This window comes from Engystomops pustulosus, chromosome 4 (assembly GCF_040894005.1).
Source record: "Engystomops pustulosus chromosome 4, aEngPut4.maternal, whole genome shotgun sequence".
Taxonomy (NCBI): domain Eukaryota; kingdom Metazoa; phylum Chordata; class Amphibia; order Anura; family Leptodactylidae; genus Engystomops; species Engystomops pustulosus.
In genome coordinates, this window is record NC_092414.1 from 61,114,357 (window position 1) to 61,139,504 (window position 25,148).

General features: G+C 42.6%; 1 long non-coding RNA gene across 1 annotated transcript in view; it reads left to right on the plus strand.

The window, feature by feature from the left end:
- The first annotated feature begins 12,011 nt into the window (after positions 1–12,011).
- LOC140128975 (uncharacterized) overlaps positions 12,012–25,148 on the plus strand; it is a 227,204-nt gene continuing 214,067 nt past the window's right edge. Inside the window, exon 1 of the long non-coding RNA XR_011855220.1 lies at positions 12,012–12,275. This is a non-coding gene — a long non-coding RNA (uncharacterized lncRNA). The remainder of the gene's footprint in view (positions 12,276–25,148) is intronic.

Below are 25,148 nucleotides of genomic sequence, written 5' to 3' on the forward strand. Positions count from 1 at the left end.
GCGGCAGGATACCACTAGGTCGTTCCCAGGTGTGACTAGCCCACGGTGGCAGCCGAGGTCGAGGTACCTTAGCGGATGACAATCTCGTAGACAGGTCCAGGCACAGGGTCAGGGCAGGCGGCAGAGATGCAACGTCAGGTCCAAGTCTGGGGTCAGCAACAGGAGGTCCAGGCAGGTGGGAACAGGAACACAGGCACACGGAACACAGCAACACGGAGAAACTCGGGTAACACAGGACACAGGAGCGGGAACACACAGGAATACACAGGAACGCAGGAATAATCGCTTGAAAGCTTTCTCTAAGGCTATGAGGCACAAAGATCCGGCAAGGATAACAGGAAGAGGCAGGCTTATGAAGAATTGGGCAATATGGGCAGCGCCAATTAATGGCGCGCTGGCCCTTTAAATTTGGAGAAGGTGCCGCGCTCGCGTCCCCGACTGCTAGGGCGCGCGCACGGCACCTTCTCCAGGGGAGCGAGCCAGGAGCCGGGACAAGCGAGATGCGCTGGCGGCGCGCTGGCGGGGGCAGGGCGGCACGGGTGAGCCCTCGACCCGCGATGCGGGTCGCGGGACCACCCGTGACAATGGGGCATTCATATTGCGCTGCTATGATTGCAACTTCAGGTCTCCAGCATGACGGCGACAGATGGGCCGAGTTCCACTATGTATCTGGTGAAACATCTGAAAATTCTGCCTGACACAGCTCGTTTGATAAGGGGATGATGTGCTGCATATCCTCTCGTGCTCCAGCATCTGGGGTATAGAGAGTTGAAAGTTACGCATGGAGACATTGGTGGAAGCTGTGGAGGATCGTGGAGGCAAAATGGACAGGAAACAGCAGGGTCAGCATGCATGGATGCCTCTGAGGCTGCCTAATCTTGGGATGGAGCTGGCGGTCCGCTGCGATGACGTGTGGAGGTAGCAATGGAGACGTGTGGAGGCAGCTAAAAAGACTACGTGTGGAGGCTGCTATGGAGACAATTTAATTTGGATAGTGTCTGTATGTGGCAGTCCAAAAAAGTTTTCAAACCAGAGGAGCAGGTAGGTGGTCCTCCAGAAAAATTAAATACAGCTATAGCTAGAGCCAGTTGGCCCTGGAAAAAAATAGCCAGTTTCCTATGCTTTAGTGTACAAAGAGGAGGAGAAGGAGGACAATGAGGAGGAGGAGTGCATACATTATTCAGGTTGAGCTTCTTTCACCTGGTGGAGAATGGAAATCCTGAGAAATCCAGGCTTTATTCATCTTGATAAGCATCAGCCTGTCACCGCTGTCAGACGATAGGCGTGTACGCTTATCGGTGATGATGCCACCAGCTGCACTGAAAACCAGCTCGGACAACACGCTAGCGGCAGGGAAGGCAAGAACCTCCAAGGTGTACAGCGCCAGTTCGTGCCACATGTCCAGCTTTGAAACCCAGTAGTTGTAGGGAGCTGTGTGATCATTTAGGGCCGAGTTCGTGGGCACGTCGCACAACAGTCGGTGAGCGGGCAGTTGTAGGCGGTGCTGCGCTGCCCTGAAAGTGGACTTCCTGAAATGCGCACAGATGCGGCGCATAGTAGGCCTTTGAGACCTGGACCAAGGTAGGCCCCGCAATCCTCGGCGTCGGCAGTATATGACCAGCCCCAGGGTCAGACTCGGTCCCAGCCTCCACCAAGTTAACCCAATGTGCCGTCAGCGATATATAGTGGCCCTGCCCGGCAGCACTCATCCACGTGTCAGTGGTCAGGTGGACCTTGTCAGAAACGGCGTTGGTCAGGGTTGGTCATGATGTTGTCTGAAACGTGCTTGTGCAAGGCTGGGACGGCACATCGGGAAAAGTAGTGGCGGCTGGGGACCGAATACCGAGGGGCAGCCGCCACCATGAGGTTTCAAAAGGCCTTGGTCTCTACCAGCCTACAGGGCAGCATCTGCAGGCTAAGCAGTTTGGAGATGTGGACGTTGAGGGCTTGGGCGTGTGGGTGGGTTGCACTATACCTCCTTTTGCGCTCCAGCATCTGGGGTATGGAGAGCTGAACGCTGGCGGATGCTGTGGAGGATCGTGGAGGCGAAGATGGGATTTTCGCACGGGAGGTGTTTGGGCCGGGATCCTGGGCAGGGGGCTCACTAGCAGATGACACAGGGGAAGGAGCAGTGGTGTGCCCGGCCGGAGGTGAACAGGCTTGGTGCCATTGAGTGGGGTGTTTAGCATTCATATGCCTGCGCATACTGGTGGTAGTTCAGCTGGTAGTGGTGGAACCCCTGCTGATCCTGGTTTGGCACAGGTTGCACACCACAGTCCGTCGGTCATCCGGTGTTTCTTTAAAGAACCTCCAGACTTCTGAAAATCTAGCACTCGCCACGGGAGCTTGACTACGTGAAACATTTAGCGCTGATGCGCCAGCTCTGGCCCTGCCTCTCCGTCTGGCCCCACCACTGCCTCTTCCAACCTGTTCTGCTATAGGACTCACCTCCGTCTCAGAAGCACTGTGTTCACCCGGCCTATCAACCCAGCTTGGGTCTGTCACCTCATCATCCTCCGATCCCTCAGTATGCTCCCCCCTTGGACTTCCTGCCCTGACAACAACTTCACCACTGTCTGACAACCGTGTCTCCTCATTGTCCGACACCTCTTTACACACTTCTTCCACTACGTCAATAATGTCATCATCACCCACAGACTGCAACCGGTGGAAAACCTGGGCATAGCAAAATAGCTCAGCAGCAACCGGACAAAAATGCCAAATTTTGCTGTGAGGGGGCAGACTGGGGGAAAGGAGGCTGAGGTGGAGGAGCTGGAGGAGTGCTGATTTCGGTGACATGGGTGGACTCCGTGGAAGACTGACTGGTGGACAAATGGCTAGAAGCATTGTCCGCAATCCACGACATCACCTCTTCGCACTGTTCTGGCCTCAACAGTGCTCTACCACGAGTTCCAATAACTTAAGACATGATGAACCTAGGGAGTGTAGCTCTGCGGCGTTCCCCTGCTCCCTCATCAGCAGGTGGTGTCTCACCCCGCCCAGGACCACAACCTCTGAGCCCTGCAGTAGTTGGAAGCCTACGTCCACGCCCTCGTCCTCTACCCCTAGCCCTCGGGTTAAACATTTTCCAAATTAAAGTGTAAACTTTCAATTATTTATTTTTTTTTTTTTAAACAAAACGATGCTATCCTATTGCTATGGCTAGTTTCTAACCTACACTGACAGCACACAACTGGATTTTGTGCTGTGCCTGATGACTTTGAGTTATAAAAAGAAAGAAACGTGAAAAAAAAAAAATCAGCAGACCTAATTCAAATCAAACCCCTAATAAATTGTCCCACTTCGGTGTTTGAGGTGGATATGTGTGTCACTAAGAGCTAAACACAATGGTAGCAAGTCTCCCTACAAATTCCTCACAATATGGTACTAGCTGCACTACTAATGGCAGCAAGCCCAGCCACAAGCAAACCAAAAAAAAGTAAAATAAAACGTTGTTGTAGTCCTAAGAAGGGCTGTTGGGTTCTTATAGAATCACTCCTGCCTAACACTATTCTAATAGAACACCCTCACACTTTCCCTGACCAGTAGCAGCTCTCTCCCTAGTGGCATCCAGATAGAGAATGATCCGAGCAGCGCGGGCAGGGGCTAGTCTATTCCAGGGTCACCTGATCAGGCCAGCCAACCACTGCTATCGACGTGTAAGGGTACCACGTCATGCTGGGTGGAGTGCAGAGTCTCCTGGCTTGTGATTGGCTCTGTTTCTGGCCGCCAAAAATCACAACGGCGGGAGATGCCATTTTCTCGAGCGGGCAAAGTATTCGTCCGAGCAACGAGCAGTTTCGAGTACGCTAATGCTCAAACATAAAGCATAAAGTTCGGACGAGTATGTTCGCTCATCTCTATATACAATATCAGATTTGTAATTGAAAGTTATCTATGGCCACTCATTCTTTGTATGGTGAAATACAACAATTCAAGGCATTTGTTAGTATCACAAGAGTAGGCAATTTATTTCACAAGATGAAAACTGTGCTGTGGTAAGTGTAGACACACCTGTAGACATGTAATACATACTACCCGATTCTTACTGTCTTTAATCAGTATTTCAACTATTATAACATTCAGGAAAATAAATTGGATCCTGTAGCCTTCCTTGTTTTCATGCTATCACAATGAAAAAGATCTAAATATTTGTTTAATATAATATTTATTTGTGATACAACAATTATTCTCTACATTATATAAAATGTTCTGGAAAATAAACACATGCTCTTACCGGCAAATCGTGTAATTGTATATTGTAGCCATTTTGTGTGCTGGGGTCTGTAAAAATTGAAAAAACATGCTAACATTCTCATGTTCATACGTGCTTTGTGCTCTGTATATATTTTGGGATATTGATATCCTGTACCGGATATATTTTAAATATTGTTATTTATATCAGATTAATAGGGATATGACATGTGGAGGGCGCTGCATACTATTCAATGCTTGCATGCATGCAGAATGCAGAGAAGCAATGGGATGGATCCACTCTCATTACATAAACAATGTTTCCTCTGTCCTGGATGTTATAGGCCCCTTCCCCACTTGCGAGTGTGATGCGATGAACTCGCATCACACTCGCAACGCAAGCTGTCGGGAACGCACGGCCCGAACGCTGCACCGCGGGAGTGAACTGACATGCTGAGTTCACTCCCGCGGTGCAGCGTTCAGGCCGTGCGTTCCCGGCAGCTTGCGTTGCGAGTGTGATGCGAGTTCATCGCATCACACTCGCAAGTGGGGAACGGGCCATAGTGCTAGCTAAGTTGTCATTAGCCAGGTGAGAACCTATGTAGGACTCCAATTATTGCATTATTTCAGACATTATATAAATGTATTAATAAGAGAAGTCCAAACATCTCCTAAATACTTAGTACTAGAATACCTCTTCACCACTTTTATCAACTCTTGGACCTGCAGGCAGTAGAATGCAGGCCACAAAACAAGGCTTTGCGGGTCCCATGTGGGCCGTTGTCCCCCTGTTCTGGAAGGGCTCACTACTGCTTAAGATGCTCTAGGTGCTCTGATTTAAAGGTACTACTTAAATATTTATGTGCTAGTCAAATAAGTGACTTACTACAGTAGTCATTAGCTGCAGTGAACAGAAAAGTATGTGTGCCATCTCTGAGTCAGGTGGCACGAGACTTGTCAGTACCATCAATGGAACAGTAAGGATTTAACTAGGCGAGGTAGAATTTTTTTTATTTAATACATTGGCTACATATACATTGGCTACATATAAAGGAAATGTACCAAGAAATCCATCATGATAAACCAGGGACACTTACTCATAAATCCAGGCTCTGTAACTGTGCTAATCTTCTGAGATTGTTACCCATGGCATCCTTCCTTCTAAAATCAACTTTCAAAATGTCTCTGTTCTGTATGATCACAAGCTGTTACATTGTGCAGGAGCACGCCTCACTCTCCTACTGTGTGCTGAAGCTGAACAGGGGGAGGGGGGAATCGCTGAGAAACAGGGGAAAGAGGGAGATTGTAACAGCCTGTGAAGACAGAACATGAACAGCTCTGGTAATGGCTCTTTAAAGCTCTTTAGCATCATTTTAAAAGTTTATTTTAGCAGGAAAGAAGCCATGAATAACAAAAAAAAGATGATTAACACAGTAACAGTGCTTGGATATATGAGTAGTGTCCCTAGTTTACCATGCTTGACTTTGATAATAGATTTCCTTTAAATAAAACAATTGTTTAATGAATAAGTATAAAAAAAAGTTTGTTAGTATTTGTTAAAGTTAGTCCTGCTATAATTTATACAGTATTTACAAACAAATGGGGAATAAAAACTAAAGTTTGTCCTGCAAAAAATAAGACATTGCACAGCCATATGAAAGGAAAAGTTAAAAGTTCTGGTTGCTAAAATGGCAAAATTAAAAAATTTAATGGCACCATTATGGTCTCAACAACCTAAATGCTGAGGGGGTTAAAAGGAATAAAGTTTTTATGGATTAAAATATTATGTTTAATGGCAATTAAAACATATTAATTATTTTATAGAGATAAAATTTCATTAATCAGTCACATAATATTTTACAACACACATAAATAGGAAGAGTATCATAGATATTTATTTTTAACAGAGAAAGAGAAATAAAATAATTATTAACCATATCTTAAAATGCAGATTTTCATATAAACAGAGAACTGGGGACATCACAAGTCATCCAATTTTAGATCAAAATGTGTTCATTATAAAAACTTACCAATGAAACTGGCAATGACCAGACAAAGGAAGGTGATGGCGATCTTCATGATGCTCTTAGGATGGTTAAGCTCTTGACTTCAATAAAAAAGTAAAAGCTGGTTTGAAATGTAAGGATTTTTTGCTTCTCTTATATACATCCTGGAGAATGCTGGAGGGTGTTCTTGTAATTTTTCCTTGTTTGTTCATTGGCACAATATAATACATTTGTCATCCTGCCATTTTTTTGCGAGTATGTAGATACTTTAAATATTTATCAAAGAGATACTTCATTAGAACCTTCTTATGTTTACTTATGGGCCCATTGTACTTCTTGAAATGATATGTGAAGACTTTTCTAAATAAATTAAGTTTTATTGTTCACACTGACTGAGAAAAATGATTATGTATTAAAAATTATATAAATCATATCAAAATAACTAATAAAACATAGTTATTAATAATAAGAATTTGTTATCAAAGTATATGGCAGAACAACCCTCAACCATTGATATTATTTATGGAACTTATTGGTCAAATTATATAAATAATAGAATAGAATAATTAGTACCGTATATTCCGGCGTATAAGACGACTTTTGAAGACAGAAAAATCTTCTGTCATGTCTGGGGTCGTCTTATACGCCGGTAATTGACCGCCCGCCGTGTATTCACGGCGGTGGTCGGGTCGCGCTGCATGGAGAGGGCTCACGGACTGAGCCCTCTCCATAGCCAGTAAGTCTTTGCTGCATATTGCAGCAAAGGCTTACCAGTAACACCCGCGATCGGTGCTAGCACCGATCGCGGGTGTTTTCACAGCGATGGCTGCTGGCAAAGCTGCCGGCAGCCTCAAAAAGATAGCGGCGCATGGGCGCCGCCATCTTACCTGGGATCGCCGCTCCCCGTGAAGTCATCGGGGGCGGCGATCCGTCTCCATGGTAGCCTCGGGTCTTCCGAAGACCTGAGGATATTTCGTTTTAACCCCTTCATTACAATGTGCTGATAGCACATTGTAATGAATGAGGAGGAAAATCCCCATATACTGCCATACTGCAGTATGGCAGTATATGATAGGATCGATCAGACAACCTAGGGTTAAAGTACCCTAGGGAGTCTGAAAAATAGTATAAATTAAAAAAAAGTTAAAAAAAAATTATAATAAAAATACCTAAAATTTCTAATCACCCCCCTTTCCCTAGAACTGACATAAATATAAATAAACAGTAAAAATCATAAACACATCAGGTATCGACATGTCCGAAAATGCTCGATCTATCAAAATATGATAACGGTTTTTCAATGCGTTTAACCCCGTAACAGAAAATAGCGCCCAAAGTCGAAAATGGCACTTTTTTGCCATTTTGAAAAATATAAAAAAATCATCTATAAAAAGTGATCAAAAGGTCGTACATTCCTAAAAATGATATCATTGAAAATATTATCAAATTTCGCAAAAAATGACACCACCCACAGCTCCGTACACCAACGTATAAAAAAGTTATTAGCGCCAGAAGTTGGCAAAATCAAAAAAATAATTTTTGTACAGGAGGTTTTCATTTTTGTAAATGTATGAAAACATTATAAAACCTATACAAATTTGCGATTAAACGCCAAACTAGCCGCGCAGCAAAAATAACCAGCTTTCCCTCATCTATCTTACCAATCCAGATGTTTTGCTGCGCCTAATGATATTCATCACTTGCAATGTTTTAATTTAGGCGCAAAAACTGGCGCAAAAACACTCCAGCCCGAAGGTGGCGTTATCTGAGAAGAAAGCACTGAGCCCCTTTGCAGAACAGCTCATTTCACACACACCAGCCGCCTATCCGAGCGTCACTATGCCAGGATAACTAAGTATAGCAGCCACTGCTGTGTACCTCAATGAGTAACCCTTCTACCTCCATGCGTTGCTTGGATTGCTACAATATTTATGTCCCCTGATGAATCCGCAAGACAGCGGAAGAAACGCGTTGGGAATTTGACTACGGTTTACTTTCCAGGAGTGGATATTTAGGGACAGCTGTGGACCGTCCTTGTAAGGACGGGAGTCTGGGCATGAATAAGGTCAGTGTAAGGGCCTACTACGTCCGATCCCCTCAATTAAAGCAGAAATGGGTCTTCAGGAACTGGTAAGAACATTCCATCTTTTTGCCTGAATACCTTGTTGGTCCTACGATATGTTGCATTGTTTGGGTATATAAACATATTCCAGTGTTCTGGCATCGTGAGCACTATTATTTATGGGCACTGATCACTTATCTTGTGGCCCGCAACTACAGTTGTCGATAATATTTTGATACCTAATTGATTGTGTGCTTTGATCAACATCCTTGTGATTTGAAGCCAGATATCCCCCTGGTTGAGAACCATTTGATTACTTGTTGTTATGACACCCTCAAGTGTCAATATCGTCTACGATTATACACCAGTGGGTGTGAAACGATATTCAAACTTCTATTTGTGAGTGAATTTTATGCTTAATAACATTGAGAAAGTGTAATTAAAAGTTATATTTTAATCATTTTTCACCTTGCTTAGTTCTATTTTTGATTTTTGGTGATTGATACAGCCCTTGTATACATTGGCGATTGTTGAGGGCCTCTGGATCTGATTTGTAACAGCTCATTTCTAGCAGCAAAGCTCAGCCAGACACTGGAACATATAATAGATACATTAGATACACTGCAGACAGGAGCTGCAGACTCTATTTACAGTTCATCACCTTCTATTTACAAAATATTCTGCAAAACGCTGAGCTCACAGCAAGAGAGCTAAGAACTTTGCACAAGTTTGCAGAATGCAGCAGATACAACATACAAGTGTCCCCCATGTAATTCTGCACAGTATCACCAGTGTCTGAGGGGGATAATGTGCAGAATTACAGGGGGGCAGCAGGAGACCAGCACTGGGGGATCCCCTCCAGGAGAAGCCCCTGCTGAGGAGGTCACTGGGTGCAGGGTGTCACACACCTGGGTGCTGCTGTGAGTGTTATCTTCATTCTGGGTTGTGGGAGAAGCAGAGAGGAGCTTGTAGCAGGATCACATGTAACTGCCCGAATCTAACATTGCGCCTAAACTGCGCCAAAATTGCGCCTGAACTGTTTTAAAGTAAAGTGATTAATAAGAGGCAGAAAATATACTTATCACAGATGGTTGTAGCTTGTGATAATTCTGGCAAAACAGTGCGCCAGAATTTAGGCGCAACTACTACACTTAGGCGCACAAAAGTGATAAATGTGGCCCGTAATATCCAAGCCCACAAGAAAATGGTGCAAATGCGTTTTTTCACCATTTTCATTGCATTTGGAATTTTTTTCCCGCTTCTGAGTACATGGCATGGAATATTTAATAAATAAAAAATTTAAGGTACAGTATGGTAACATTTACAGTAAAATGGATGATGGTAATTTTGTTGTTGTATGCCTTATGTTTATGAGCGACAGTTTTCCTGCTATATACCTGCATGTCATAAGAATTTAAATTAAAAAAAGGACCATGTTAAATTCAAATCTGTTTTTTTTTTTTTTTTTACCGGTGTTTTGTATGCGTTGGAAAAGGGGTAGTCTTATACGGCGAATATATCTTAAACTCTATATTTTAACAGGAAAGTAGGGGGGTCGTCTTATACACCAGGTCGTCTTGTACGCCGGAATATACGGTAGTTTAATTGTTTTAAACTTTACCCAATTAAGAATTAGTGTGCATACAAGTAATTCCTAGTCCTGGTGTTAAATTAGAGGCAATATATTTACCATTTTACTGCAATATATTTACCATTTTACTCAATTCAATGTCCATTTAGTTGAAATATGTAGAGATACAAGCAAATCTTCAAAGTGGTGCATTAATTGGTACTTATTGAAATCAATGGGGGACATGCATCTTAGTTTTTTTTTCTTTGAGATGGCAGGTCTTTTTTGCAAATGTTTTAAATCTACATGTACAAAGCCATGTGAGGGGGAGTCGTGTACATGAGTGGACACTGCTGTAAATTTTGGATTTGAGGCCTGGCCTGCATTTTTAAGCACTCTATTCACACCCCAGGGAGATTACGACAAATGAGGCAATGGTCACAAGTGGTGTTAACGCATGTATTTTCAAACAGCTGAGAAGAGGAGATTTGCCTAATTACATTGGTGTCATCAAATGCTTATGTTAGCATAGCTTTAACAAACATGTTTGTTAACATCGTGTGTTATTATTGTGTAAACGCATGTGTTTTGTAAACGCCATGTTGAAAGCAATGTAATTAGGCAAATCTCCTCTTCTCAGCTGTTTGAATACGTATGTGACCATACCCTTAGAAGTAACCAATAACTTTGAATAAAATATAAATGCTAAATTTTATAAATAAAAAAAACAGCCCAAACTTTTAATACCGAACAGGTTTAATTGCAAAATTTTAAACATAATTGCAATTTACATGGTAAAACAACATGCAAGAAAAAAAAATCCTTCTTCTGCACCTGCCCTGGAACAGGTGCAGATTTGCGCCTAAAAAGTAGGTACAAAAGTGATACATAAGTGAAAAGTCGCACGGAACATCTGGAAAATAAAGATACATACGGCACACTGCACAAGGAGCTGACCAAGGCCACCAAACAACAGTAAGTCATAGTAAAATGTCGCAAAAATGACAAATCACAAAAAAAAAAAGAAAAAAAAAATAGCTGCTAATTTTCTCCCATTAAAAAGCTGAAAGGTGTTAGTTAATACTTTGCAGTAACAGCTATAACTGCAGTGTTAGGTGTAAGTCAGGGTATGTCTCTACTAATTTTGCACTTCTAGATGCTGGAAGTTCTGACCATTTTTCTTTGCAAAATAGCTCTAGCTCAGTTAGATTGGTGAATTGTAGTGTTCATGTCAAGATGCAAATTCTCAATGTTATTTATGCCTGGAATTTGACTAGGCTATTTTTACATATGAATATGCTCCAATTTAAACAATTCCATTATAGCTTTGGACATACAATAAGGCTCAACAACCTGCTGGAAATGTAACCTACATCCCAATCTCAAGCTTTTCTCAGCCTCTATTAGGTTGTCCTCCAGAATTGCTTGGTGTTTACCCCTTTCCACCTTCCAATCAACTTTGACCAGCTGCTCAGTCCCTGAAATTTGGCATTCCCATAGCATGATGCTGCCACCTCTATGCTTCAAGGTGGGGATGATGTGTTCAGGATTATGGGTAGTGTAGACTATTTTTTCCAGCTACATAGCGTGTCAAGTCATTGTATGTCACATCACAAACGCAACTTCAATAGTCTCACCCTGATTCCAATAGAACAAATTCCGAAGGACCATCCAGATAGACACAGCCAGTTAATTAAGAGGGAAAACTACTGGATTTTTAAGTTAAATATGCAACACCCTCGCCGATGCAATGGCGAAGGAGTGTGTGCGAATACGCCCCACCTGCATGTAACCACATTACACTACATGGTCCTTATAGGACATAGGAGACATTGCAGTGGTTAATCCTGCCTGGCAAGGCAGAAGTTAATCTGTGTATGATGTAAGATTCTATTATCCAATGATCTGTGTTACATCCTGTCCTCTGTAAGCTGAGATGTGATTGGAGGAGCAGCCACCACCTGACCAGAGGAGTTACAAAACCCCTGGCCAGGAATGTTCTAGAGAGCAGTCTCTCCCAGGAGGGAGAAGAGACCAGTTCCAGTCAGACCCTCTGGGTCTGCAGGGCACAAGATCAGAACAGCTAGAGACTAGTTTAGCCTAGCTCAGATGAGGATAGAAGCAGACTGGGTTACCCCAGTCCAGACTCTATTCAGCCAGTATACCAGATAAGAGCAGGAAGAGCCTAGCCCCTGCCTCTGAAGAGTGGAGCTAATAGATTAGAGTTAGTGAGGAAAGGGGTATCATCCTACCTTCAAGGGTGATACCTGAAGCACTCCAGGACAAGCTGAAGCTTCCTATTAGGACACAGCTACCTCCCAGCCTGCCCTCTGCATCCAGGCTGGCGATCTACCTCCTGAGGCTCCCTCCAAAAGCATCTCAGCACTCCATCACTCTGTTAAAGGCACGTTGCTGAAGTTCCTGTCGGTTCCAATAAAGAACTGTAGGTTGTTTTTGTTCAACCTCTGCCTCCGTCTGGTCCCTGCTACTACGGCTGCCATCATCACAGGCACCCTGTCCACCACACAGAGACTCATACTCTAGACACCAAAGGGTTGCCCCAGGGAGATCCACTATAGCAGCCTCTCCCTCATCATTTCTTGCCAACACCACCCTGCTGGAGACCTGCCAGGCTGTAGGACAGCCCTCCGGTTCCCCATACCAAGCACCGTGACACAAGCGTGCTTAGGCCGCAACCGCCAGCCACTCAGGTACTGCGGGCCCCGGCTGACTCCAGGCCCCAAGAAAAGGCTAGGCCCCGGTGGGGGATGTTGCAAATACAATGTGCCCATATGGACTCAATGAGACACTAGCAAGAGTCTGATCTTCTCATTGCCCTCCAATCCATTTTTCAACTTTCAATTAAAAGGCATGCTTTCTATAAGTAAAGCATATCACTAACCCATAGATAGTTCCTCCACTGTACATTGGAATGCATTTCCAGAGAAAAATGCCTCATCAATACATTGATCTGTATCTGCTATCTATTTGCAGCTGTCTCCTATTAGTTACTTCTGCTATATATTGGTGGCCAGTTCTTATTGTTTATCCACCCATTCTTTCATCCCCCTGGTTAATGTTACCCCCAGTGGATGATATTGTCCACCCCTTACTCACATCTCTACATCTTCCCTTTACCACTTACATCCCGGAGCATCATATTCCTGCTATCTATCATCACGATCCTCCCCATAGCGCATCAGCGTACCCATCTGTTTCCCCTGTTCGTGTCTTCATCAGGCAGCACAGACCTAGTCCCAATCCACATCCGCGCATGCACGTGTCTCCATCAATTAGCGCAGACTCATTTTCAATCCCCATCCACGCATGTGTGAACGCGCGCTTATAAGAGCCGGCAGTGGGAGACGCTACACACAGCGCTCCCAACTGTCCAGATTCCTGCAGAGTAAGTCTCCACTTCATCTCTCCGGACCATATGTAAACAGGCTCAGATCTGAAACCCTCGTCTCTCTCACATACAGGTACAACACAGGTACAGATAACATCTATCCTGCATATTTGCTATACTTATGATCCCCACTACCTTTAGGGTAAGATCGGCTTATCAATTCACCTTGCATCTTTCTAAACAAATAAAATCTGTTATTAAAGGGAACCTGTCACCAGGAGACCCATTTTTAGGACCCAGTCCCCACAGAGCATAGTACATACACTGCCAAAGTGTTTTTGTATTAAAAATTGGTTTTACAGAAATAAAGATATGTTATATTGTACCTTTCAATACCATGTGCTGTGTGACTAGGCAGTTTCCAATTGGGAGGGGCTGGAAAGGAGCAGTTCCCCCCACCCTTGGGAAACTGCTTCTCCATGTGACCTTTTCAAATATATGTAAACACCCATCACTGGGCTTAGCAACGCCCCCTGCTCCTCTTCAGCCAACCCCGAGTGTGGGGAGTTATTCATATATATGAAAAGGTCACATGTTTCCCAAGGGTGGTGAGGCGACTGCTCCTTTCCAGTCCCTCCCAATTGGCAACTGCCTAGTCACACAACAGATGCCAATGAAAGGTACAATATAACAAATCTTTTTTTCTGTAAAACCTATTTTTTATACAAAAACACTTTGGCAGTGTATGTACTATGCTCTGTGGGGACTGGGGGAGTGCTAAAAATGAGTCTCCTGGTGACAGGTTCCCTTTAATAGGCACACACATGTATACTTACCTCTGCCCTTAGATTTTCGACCATCTAAGAGAAGGTCTTGTGCCCTTTTTCCATGAGGACAGGAAAGGCTAGGACAACACGGGTCAGTTACATCTTCCTGATCTTATGTCAAATCATATGAAATGTGCACCATTACTATTGCCATTTTAACATTGAATTATGAATTGTTACCCATATCTATTTATATGGTTTATGAAGTTTACCTTCTATATTTATATACTATCCTAATATTAATTTTTTATATTACTTTAGAAAAGTATCCATGTATTTGTTTATTCATTTATTTATTCTGTGTTTTTATATATATATTTTTTAATATAATTGTTTATATTAGTACTCTGTGTAAAATTGTATGGACCTGAGGAAGGGAGAGGTACACCCCCGAAACGCGTCGTCTGTGTATACCTTAAAATAAAAGCCTTGCTAATTCTGAGAAGCGCGGTCATTGTTCCTGATTTTTCACCAACCACTGCATATTCCTATATATCAAGAGCACTATAATATAACCGTAGCCACTATTCCCCTCCCCCTTATTACATACCAGAAACCATTATTATATTGCCCACCCCCCCTTATAACATACTAGGAGCCCTTAACACCAAGCATGACCTACAAGAAGTCTAATAACATAGGATTAAGTCATACCAGTATATCTATACCAGAAGGAACAAATTGCTAACTGTAGACTTCATTGTTTCGACCTGGTTGGGTCTCCTCACTACAGCGTAGAGAACTGGGTTGGCTGGGTCAGAGGCTATTGACAAGGGTCAGAAAGTAAGAGTTCTCCTTATGGAGAGTTTGCCAATTAAGGCCGCTTTATAGGTGTGTGGAGACTTAAAGCCATTGATGCTCTACTAGGGAATTCTGGGAACTATGCAAATATGTTTCCCAAAGCGTTAAATACAAAACAATGCCTCTTATTTCTACCTTCAAAGGCAGTCCCAACCAGGTCGAAACAGTGCTGTCTACAGTTGGGAATATGTTCCTTCTGGAATTGATACACTGGTTTGGCTTAATCCCACATCATTCCATCCCTTAGCAGATGTGGCCCTGGTCTGCGGTCATTCTGTGATCTTGGCCCTTACAGCAGGAGCACAGTTGACTACAATGAATGCACATTTATTATAAATGAATTCAATTGAAATATACAGTGTGGTAGCATTTTTATTTCTCTATTTGTCACATATGGGGCTACGTGTACTTGTTTTTTCCAGATGAAGATGGGTTCACATGCCAATATAGCACATAGCAGCAGTTTCCTTATGAAGAACAGGATCTAGATGCAGGACTTTGATTTGCTAAAGATCTATTTGATGATCCTGGTAAATAAAATGTGTCACGCAAACTGTGTCCTTGACGAAAGAGCAGCTCATAGTTTGAAACCGTTCTTGGAAGAAAGTGCGACACACACCCGTCGTAGCTGGCACCCGTGTGTTTATGTACCCACTGTTCTTTAAGATTTGTTTGCCTTCCGGATGCAGGATCTTGCTCAGAGGCATTGGTGTCTTTTAATCCTTTCATTAAATGTTTTTGCAATAAAGTCATGTACTAAGTTAGTACGGAGGACAGTTTGTACGTGTGAGAATTGCATCTACTTGAAAACCAGGACTCACACATTACTTTGAGATCTCCATCCACATGATGTCAATCATCTGACCCGACCAACTTCTTCCACTGTTCTATTACACGTGCTCATTATTTATTGGAGGTAGACACTTACTAGACAGTGGCCATGCAGTCCCCTATGCATCAAGCTGCAATATTTCATGTATACTGACATCCTTTTATTGTAGCCAGAAATAAGCTTTTTAGCAGGTTCCACAAAATTAACTTTTATGTGGGTTTGATGAGAGCCCTCAGACCTGAGGATCTTGCCATATTCTTGAAAGTATATAAAATTTGAGTACATTGAATAAACCTTTACATAGGTTATTTTTCTGCATGCCCCTGATAACCTCCTATGCGGCTCTGTCAATTATTTATGGAACCACACATTATCTGAGGGCAGGCAAAACAGCAAATGCATCCTCATGTCTACTCGATGTGGGGTCCTAAGGTACATGCATGTGTATATATACATAATACCAATAGGAAATGAGGCCAGAGAAATACTTTGATTAGTCCCAAAGATGGATTTCCTACAGATCTGTATTACATGTTATCCTAAATTTGTATATGACATTGGTTTGTATGCAGAAAATGAAAAGTGGAGAACATTACATCACATGTGCACCCAATCAGCAGCAAGCCAAGCTCTGTGATATCACACTCCCTTTAAAAGCCTGACCCCAATATCTTTGCTTGCTGACTGTTTATATGGAGGGAAGCTCAGATTTGGCCCACAGGCCTTTCATTTAAAACATGTTCTCTAAATGATCAACTGCCCATTAATGTCACCTGAATAAGGGAATAAGCAGGCTGTAGAGACAATGCAGAGATAGCAATCTGCAGCTATAAGACGTCTTGGGGGTGTCTTGAAGGTCTGCCGTGTCTTTTTCAAGGTGACATTTATGGGCAGTTGATCATTTAGAGAACATGTTTTAAATGAAAGGCCTGTGGGCCCAATCTGGCCCACATCCTTGTGTTATCTGGTCCGTCTACCTTACCCTCATAAGTTGGAAAAGTAATCACATCATCACAGTGTGTCATCACATTGGCTCTGACAGCTTCTGAGCTATGTACAGTGACAGCACGGAGGAGAAGAGGACTGCTGCTGCTTTGGGGGAACAGGGAAAGATCAGTATGTTTTTGTTTAGATTTTTTCAAACATTAAGGACGCAGCCTGTTTGTACGTTAAGGCTCAGTCCTTTTTAAAAAAAAATTGACCAGTGTCTCTTCCTGTTTTTCAACATTTTAACATATCCCTGTGATTTTGAGATTTCTTTCTCATGAGACATTGTAGTTTATGTTAGTAGTATAATTTCGCTGATCAGTTAGTTTTTGGGGGGTAAAAATTCAATAAATTAAGAAAAATTTGAAAAAAATTAAAAGTTTTAAATGTTCTTCTTTTTAGACAGTCATACCACAATTTTTTTTTTTTATAAACCTTTTGCCATTTGTCTTTATATTTCAAGAATTTGTTTTATGTTTCCTTTTTTATGGATGTTAAAAGGTTTATTGTTTTAGCAGCAAGTTCTTAAATATATCCCCACAAGTTCACCATTTTATTAACCTAACATCTAAAACTATTAAAATTAGTACAACAGAAACCCCCGAGTGACACCATTTTGGAAACTACACCCCTCAAGGAATTTATCTGGGGTTGTGAGCATTTTAAAAATGGAATCTATTTCTCAAATATGCCATTTTAGTGCCAAATATATTGTGCCTAACTCTTGCCACTTTCGACAAACACCCCAAATATCATTCTGCAGGTTGTCTCGAATACGGCAATACCCCACATGTAGCAATAATCGACAGACTGGGCACACAGCAGGGCTGAGAAGGGAAGAGGCAAAATTTAGCTTTTTGAGATCTGTTTTCACAAGTTTGGATTTGGAGTGCCATGTCGTGTTCGCAGAGCCCTAGAGGTACCAGTACAATAGAAACCCACAAAAAAGTGACACCATTTTGGAAACTACACCCCTCAAAGGATTTTTCTGGGGTTGTGGTGAGCATTTTAACCCCCAACATGCTGGTCAAAATGTAATACAAAGTGAATGGTGCAAAGTAAAAATTGCATTGCAATTTATCAAATATGCCATTGTAGTGACAAATGTATTTTGCCCAAGACGAAGTGGCGGAGGTAACAGTCCAAAGTCTGGTTCACCCTCTCTATTTGTCCGTTTGACTGAGGGTGGTAGGCAGAAGAAAAGTTAAGGTTGCCTTGCATCTGGTTACACAAGGGAACAAAATGGGACATTTTGGAAAACTGGTCCATCACCACCCAGTATGCCCGAGAAAACAGGCAAAGTCCCTTGAAATGTGACACCACGGGGGACTGGGTATTGGCAACGGAAGCAACAGTCCAGCCGGTTTGAGACGAAAGGTTTTATTGCGGGCACAGAAGGAGCAGGATCCCACAAACTCCCGAACATCTTTGACCAGGTCTGGCCACCAATAGTAGTGGGGGATAAGGGCCACGGAGCGTTGCACCCCTGGGTGCCCAGGCACGCAAGAAGACTGTCCCCAAGACAGAAGCCTCTTCTAGAGAGCAGGTCTAACATACGTCTTGCCGGAGGTAGCTGCTGAAGATCCACCAGATCTGCAACAACAAGCTGGTCAGGAGAAATGATGTGCCGACGAGTTGGTTCTTCTCCAACAAGAAGCACGGGAAAGAGCATCAGCCTTGACATTCTTGTCAGCCGGATGAAAATGAATCAGCAGGTTGAAGCGAAAGAAAAACAATGACCACCGGGCTTGCCTGGGATTCAGGCACTGGGCTGTCTGGAGGTACAGTAAGTTCTTGTGGTCAGTGTATACAACAGCAGGATGGAGAGCACCCCTCAGAAGATACCACCATTCTTTCAGAGCAAGTTTGATGGCTAACAGCTCTCTATCTCCAATCAAATAATTTCTCTCAGCGGAAAAAAGTCTTAGAAATGAATCTGCATGTGAAAGTTCAGCGCATGGGCCCCTTCTGGGTGAGCACCACTCCAGCTCCTACGGAGGACGCATCCACCTCAAGATGAAAGGGTTTGTTCATGTCAGGCCTAGTGAGTATGGGAGCAGAGGCAAAAGCGGACTTCAACTTGGAGAGGGACTCTTCCGCAGCAGGAGACCAGGCATGTGGATTGGCACCCTTCTTGGTGAGTGCCACGATGGGAGACACTAGATTGGAGAAATGCAGAATAAACTGCCGGTAATAGTTTGCAAAACCCAGGAACCTCTGTATGGCTCGTAGGCCTTCTGGGCGTGGCCACTAAAGAACTGCAGACAGTTTTGCGGGGTCCATCTGGAGGTCTCTGTCGGAAATTATGTAACCGAGGAATGGAAGGCTGTGCTGGTGGAACTGGGATTTTTACAGCTTGGCGTACAGGTGATTGGCACAAAGTCGACCAACAACTTGACGTACGTGTGCCTGGTGGGACTCAAAGTCTGGAAAGTACACCAAAATGTCATCTAGGTAGACCACGACACACGTATAGAGAAGGTCCCAAAAATTGTCATTCACAAACAAAGACAAAGACAGCAGGGGCATTACACAGTCCAAAGGGCATCACTAGATATTCAAAGTGCCTGTCACGGGTACTAAACGCCGTCTTCCACTCGTCACCCTTGCGGATCCGGATGAGATTGTAAGCACCACGAAGATCCAGCTTGGAAAACACCCTGGACCGTAAAGGTGATCAAAAAGCTCTGTAATCAACAGCATGGAGTAGCGTTTTTTAACTGTGATCTTGCAGTCCAGCCCGCTGACGTAAGGAGCCTCCTATGCTGCTGCCGGAACGCCCGCCCGCGCTGCCGTCCGCACACCCGCCCTCGCTGCCATCTGCCCATGCTGCTATCGACCTGACCGCCCATGCTGCCGGACCCGAATCCTCGTCAGACAACGCACCGTGAGATTGCGACAGGACCGGGTAAGTAAATCTGCCCCATAGTATTCTGTATATATTTTATACTACATGGCTGTACACTATATGTATTTTATACTACATGGCGGTGTGGTGTATGCATTTTATACTACATGACAGTATGATGTATGCATTTTATACTACATGGCGATATTCTGTATGAATTTTATACTATATGGCAGAACTCTGTATGCATTTTATACTACATGGTGGAGCCAGGAATACTAAGACTTGCTGAGAGTACCCGTGAAATAAGGTCACATATTAGCAATACCGCTGTCTCTATTTTTAACAATATGTGCAGCTTTGTGGCTGCAGTCAAACGGCTGAAATATATATATATATATATATATATATATATATATATATATTGTTATATAAATATAACAACTAAACAGCTCGCTTAACTGTTAAAGAATGGATTTATTTACACAGTGATGAAATTACATTTGGCCGATGTGGCCCCTTGGTGAAAATAAGTTTGACACCCTGGTTTATACAGGAGGGGTTACAAAAACAAGAAATGTGGTCATCTGTGCTTGCAACATACTGTATATCTCTACAATTTCAAGGACTGTACTGTGCTCAGTCCGACCAGCACACTGTTTAAATGGACCAAGCATATTCGCATGCAGCTGGCCTTACTTCTGGGTCATAAAAACCAGGCAATGAGTACACAGGCTTCAGTACATAACTTTGCACAATCTGGACTGGCCCAGTGGTGGCTTGACACCTTTTGCCTCTGCCTCCTCGCAGACTCTGCCTCTGACACAACTGACTCTGTCCGCTGTGCCTTGTTGTGCCAGGACACAGAGTAGAAATCAATTACGTCATTACCTTTTGGTCTGTTGTACAGAAGAGAAGAGCTACTAAGGAATGTGGAAAGGTGAGTATATAATGTCTATCAGAGGAACAGAGGAACTTGGAGAGGCAGGGGCCCATTGCAGACTTCTTAATGGGGTCCCTCAACACCCTAAAAAATATACATATTTCTATACTTAGACATTGCACTGATAAATATGCTGTAGAGAGGAGGGATAAGAGAGGGCCACAAGATGAGAAGTAACAGGAGCCCCCTAAGAGGGGCCCAAAATAAATGAAGAGAGATAAGAGGGGCAAGATGGGTGGGGCACAATATTAGGGGTCACAATATGAGGGGTTTCTGGCAGAAGCACAGATTGCCGTTAATAAAAGGTCCTGCTTAATGCTAGGCCATAAGTAGATGTTGACAAGATAAAAATGAATTGCATTTTAAAACACATTTAAAGCTAGCATAATTCCTCTCTTAATGCATATGTGTTTAGACCTCAATGCATGTGTTAAAGGGGTTGTCCACTTTCAGTAAACAATTGATATTGGTGTGTAATGAAAAGTTATACAATTTTTCAATATACTTTCTGTTCAAATTCCTCATGGTTTTCTAGACCTTGTCCTGCTGTCCTTCTATAGAAAACTTCTATGTTTAATTCCAGTGGATAGAAATCTGTCCATAGTCATGTGATGGACATGCAGGTGCACGAGTTGTTATCATCCTAGAGAGTAACCAGAGTCGTGTGATATAATGGGACATGCGCCTGTGTGACATCACATGACCATGGTTTCTATCCACAGGAAGTAAACATAGAAGTTTTCTATAGCACGACAGCAAGCAGAGATCTAGAAAACCATGATGAATTAATACTCAAAGTATTTTGGAAAATTGTATAACTTTTCCTTACACAAACAATATCAATTATTTGCTGTAAAGTGACAACCGCTTTGAGTATGTAGCAACATGTGGGTAGCTATAAAATATTCAAAGAGAAAAAGAGGTGTGCCAATAGACAAAATTATGTAAAAAAGTGATAAATCTTTATTTCAACAATAGAAAAACTCCATCAAGGAATGAAGGACAAGTTAAAAACAATTAAAAAACATACATGAGTCAAAATGTTTGGCACAGGTAAGGTTCACCAAACAAACACCTCCTCCATACAGTGGAACCTGGCCCCTAGTATGATACAATTACAATAGAAGGATGAATAAGGCCCAAGCTGTCTAATGACCCTGAACAGATGAAGATAAATCTGCCATAACAATCATAGTGCGGCTATAGAATAAATGGGTAAGTATACATTACGAGTCAGTGGTCAGCAGGCAGGCATCAGTACAATAAGTCAACAGGGCGGCTCAGCAGTAGTGGAGGACGTGGAGGACTCCCCACGCGTTCCGTCTCCCAAGTGGAGACTTCCTCAGGGGTGAAAGTGTCCTCAATTAAGCCATGCTCCCTTAAGTACCCCCCTGTTGTACCTTACAACAGCTGTATCTCCAATCAATGGTTGCGTGTGTTCAGCGTGAAAACCGGAAGTGACGCCAAAACCGGAAGTGACGCCAAAACCGGAAGTGACGCCAAAACCGGAAGTGACGCCAGGCTCTGCTGACAGAGATCGCGATACCAGGTTGCTAGGTGATGAAAAGGCGTCATGTATACAATAGTATTGATCGCAGTATTGAAAGGTAAACAAAGGAGTTTGTAATTTAAACTACTGGGTGAGAAGAAAAGATTAAAAAAGGTCAATTTGTTCAATAGGTGGCGCAGCCGATAGTAAACATTGATTTCAGTATGGAAACGCGAACAAGTATGCAATATCCCTCTCGGGAACACCATAGATTTTATACAAAAGAGTGAAATTGGTATCTATATGAACAAGAATCAAAAGATTATATATCGATGGATTGTTCTCATGAGCATTAATTCATATTGCTGAGAAAAAAAAACACCAAGGCGTGATAGAACAACGAGGCCCCAGAGCAAACTTGGGGACATTATCATTGAATAATTCTCAGATATATATATGATTAAAAGAATTTTTTTGTTTTTAATTCATCTTAAGAATATATAATACAAGTAGCACGAAAGTGAATAAAGTGATGCGATACTAGAAGACAAAATTTCATAAAAGTGCCAAGTATAGCAGAGAAAGAAACGGCGACATATCTATACATAGAGTACGACGCAACAAAAGTGCTATTGTGCCAATAAATGGTTTCTGAGAGGTAAGTATTCAGCATACAGAAGAGGGTGTGAGAAGCACACCTACGGCGATACATTAAACAAAGAAAAAAAAAATATATAAATAAAATAAAGGCAGATATTGTAGCCAAATCCAGTAGTACGTAAGATCATATACTCTGCACTTATAGAGCCAAGGTGCGTATAAGTCACAAGGGTCTCAGTCATAGTATTCCAACACATTCATGAAGGTATAGGGTTAAAACTAAAATAGATATTAATGTAAGGCATGGATAAACTTTTAACATGTGACATATGCAAGGTACCAAAGGAGTTTTGTTGGAGGACGAGGGACAACGGGGGGTACGACAAGGGAGCAGGCAAAAGATAAGTACAAAGGAAACAAAATTGTGGCAAATGACAATCCACCATCCCAATAGGAGTAAGGTAATTGTAAAAAGCACGAGTGGCCGTTATAATTCATCAGAAACGTTGGTACAAGACAAATGTATAGCTTTCTCAAGTCCATTTGGTCCATGGGGGACAGGTCCATGCAAGAAACAAAGGATCTGTGCATATGCATTTTCAGATGAGGCAGGAAGCAACGAGACAAGTCATATTGACTATTGTTGTTGGTGGTACTAGGTATAGCATGCTGATCCAAAGGGTATCCAGGTATCATAGGAGTCTTGAAAGGACGCCGTATTCTTCATATCTCTATATATTTCATTAAACAGGAGCATAAATTCACTGTGGTATTACTATGGGTGAGTAACATAATATAAAAGAAGAAAGTGTTATTATGGTGACAAACAAAAAAGAAAAAAAAAAAAAAAGGAAAAAGTGTTTAAATGTGAACCTAGTAAGGGAACTGTAAGAGTCCCGTACCTAAAGATGAAGGGACTATAGGAGTCCAAAGACTACAAGGGGTAAAACCCGTGTTACACCAGTGAAATATAAGAATTCTTGCTAATATATGTTGTATCAATAATCTAGATATACATGTATATATATTGATAGAGGAAAAAAATATAAATAAATAAATAAAAAATAAAAATAAAAGATAAATAAATATAAAAAAATGTTAAAAAATTATATATTTGTACACCGTGTTCTTAGATCATAGTGTGTAGAAGTGTATAGAGACTCACCCATCATGCTCCGATAGCTGTTAACCACATTCCTAGGGGGCACAATCAGGTATGTTAGTTAATCTTCATCAATAGGAGTAAGTTCACCTGTTTTTATAGAAACCTGTAAATAAAAGGTCTTCATTAATACCGTCCGGGGCACGTGTTCCCAAGTTATATATCCAACGTGCCTCACGTCGTAATAGTTCAGGTGTTATGTCACCCCCCCTGATATTGGAGGAAGCAAGGTCCAGACCTACAACCTGCAAGCCCTTGGTTTTACTGGCATGGAAATAGCGGAAATGCACAGCCACGGTAGATAATAGCTTACCTTGTGAGAAGTGCACCCCTGCATTAGAAATGCTGGACAGGTGTTGCTGTATCCGCTTTCTTAGTTCTTGTGAAGTTTGTCCTACGTAAATCTTGCGGCATGGGCAGATCAAGGCATATATCATGTTCTTGGTTTTACAATTCACGTAGTTCCGTAAGGTAAATTTCTGAGAGGTAGTGGGATGTATAAATTCACGAGTGGCAGGCATTAAGGGGCAAACAGAGCAGTCACCACATGCATAGGAGCCTTTCAATTTGATGCCCCTGCCCAATGGACGTGTGGGGCGTGTGAAATGGCTATTAGAAAGTTTGTCCTTCAGGTTCATAGCACGCCTCGCTGTCAATGTAGGTCTTTCTGAGAGAAAAGTTCGTAGGCGTGGTTCTGCTTGTAGAATATTCCAGTTCTTCATCAAAATCATCCGTATGTTGGACCACTGATTGTTGTATGTGGTCACAACTCCTAGATGGTGTTCTGTTGTTCTCTTCTTTTTGTTAAGGAGCTGGTCTCTAGGTGAATCACGAGCCCGAAGGAAGGCTTTAGAGATGGTCTTTCTGGGATAGCCTCTGTTCAAGAATCTTTCGGTCAGTTCATGTGCATTCCTATGGAAGTCATCCTGTAGGGTGCAGTTCCGTTTGACCCGAATGAACTGTCCCACGGGTATGCCAGTCTTCAGGTGAGCTGGATGAAAGCTGTCATGATGTAACAAGCTATTGGTGGCTGTTTCCTTACGGTATAGATCTGTGCTCAATCTACCATATCTGTTGGTTATCCTGAGGTCCAAGAAGTCCACCGTAACCTGGGAAAAATTAGATGTTAGGACAATGTTCCAAGAGTTATTGTTCAATTCAGAGATAAAATCATGACATGAATCCAAGGGTCCATCCCACAGGAGTAGTATGTCATCTATGAATCTATACCAACTCCTGACATGATGTTGGAACTTAGTCGATGGGTACACGTGCTCACCCTCCCACCATCCCAAAAAGAGATTGGCATAGGAGGGCGCGCAACGTGCACCCATCGCAGTTCCTGAGACTTGTCTGTAAAATCGGCGGTCAAAAACAAAATAATTGTGTTTTAGGATGTATTCCAATAGATCTAACAAAAAGGAATCATGTCTCCTATCACCTGTGCTGTTTTTGTCCAAGAAAAATGCAACCGCTGA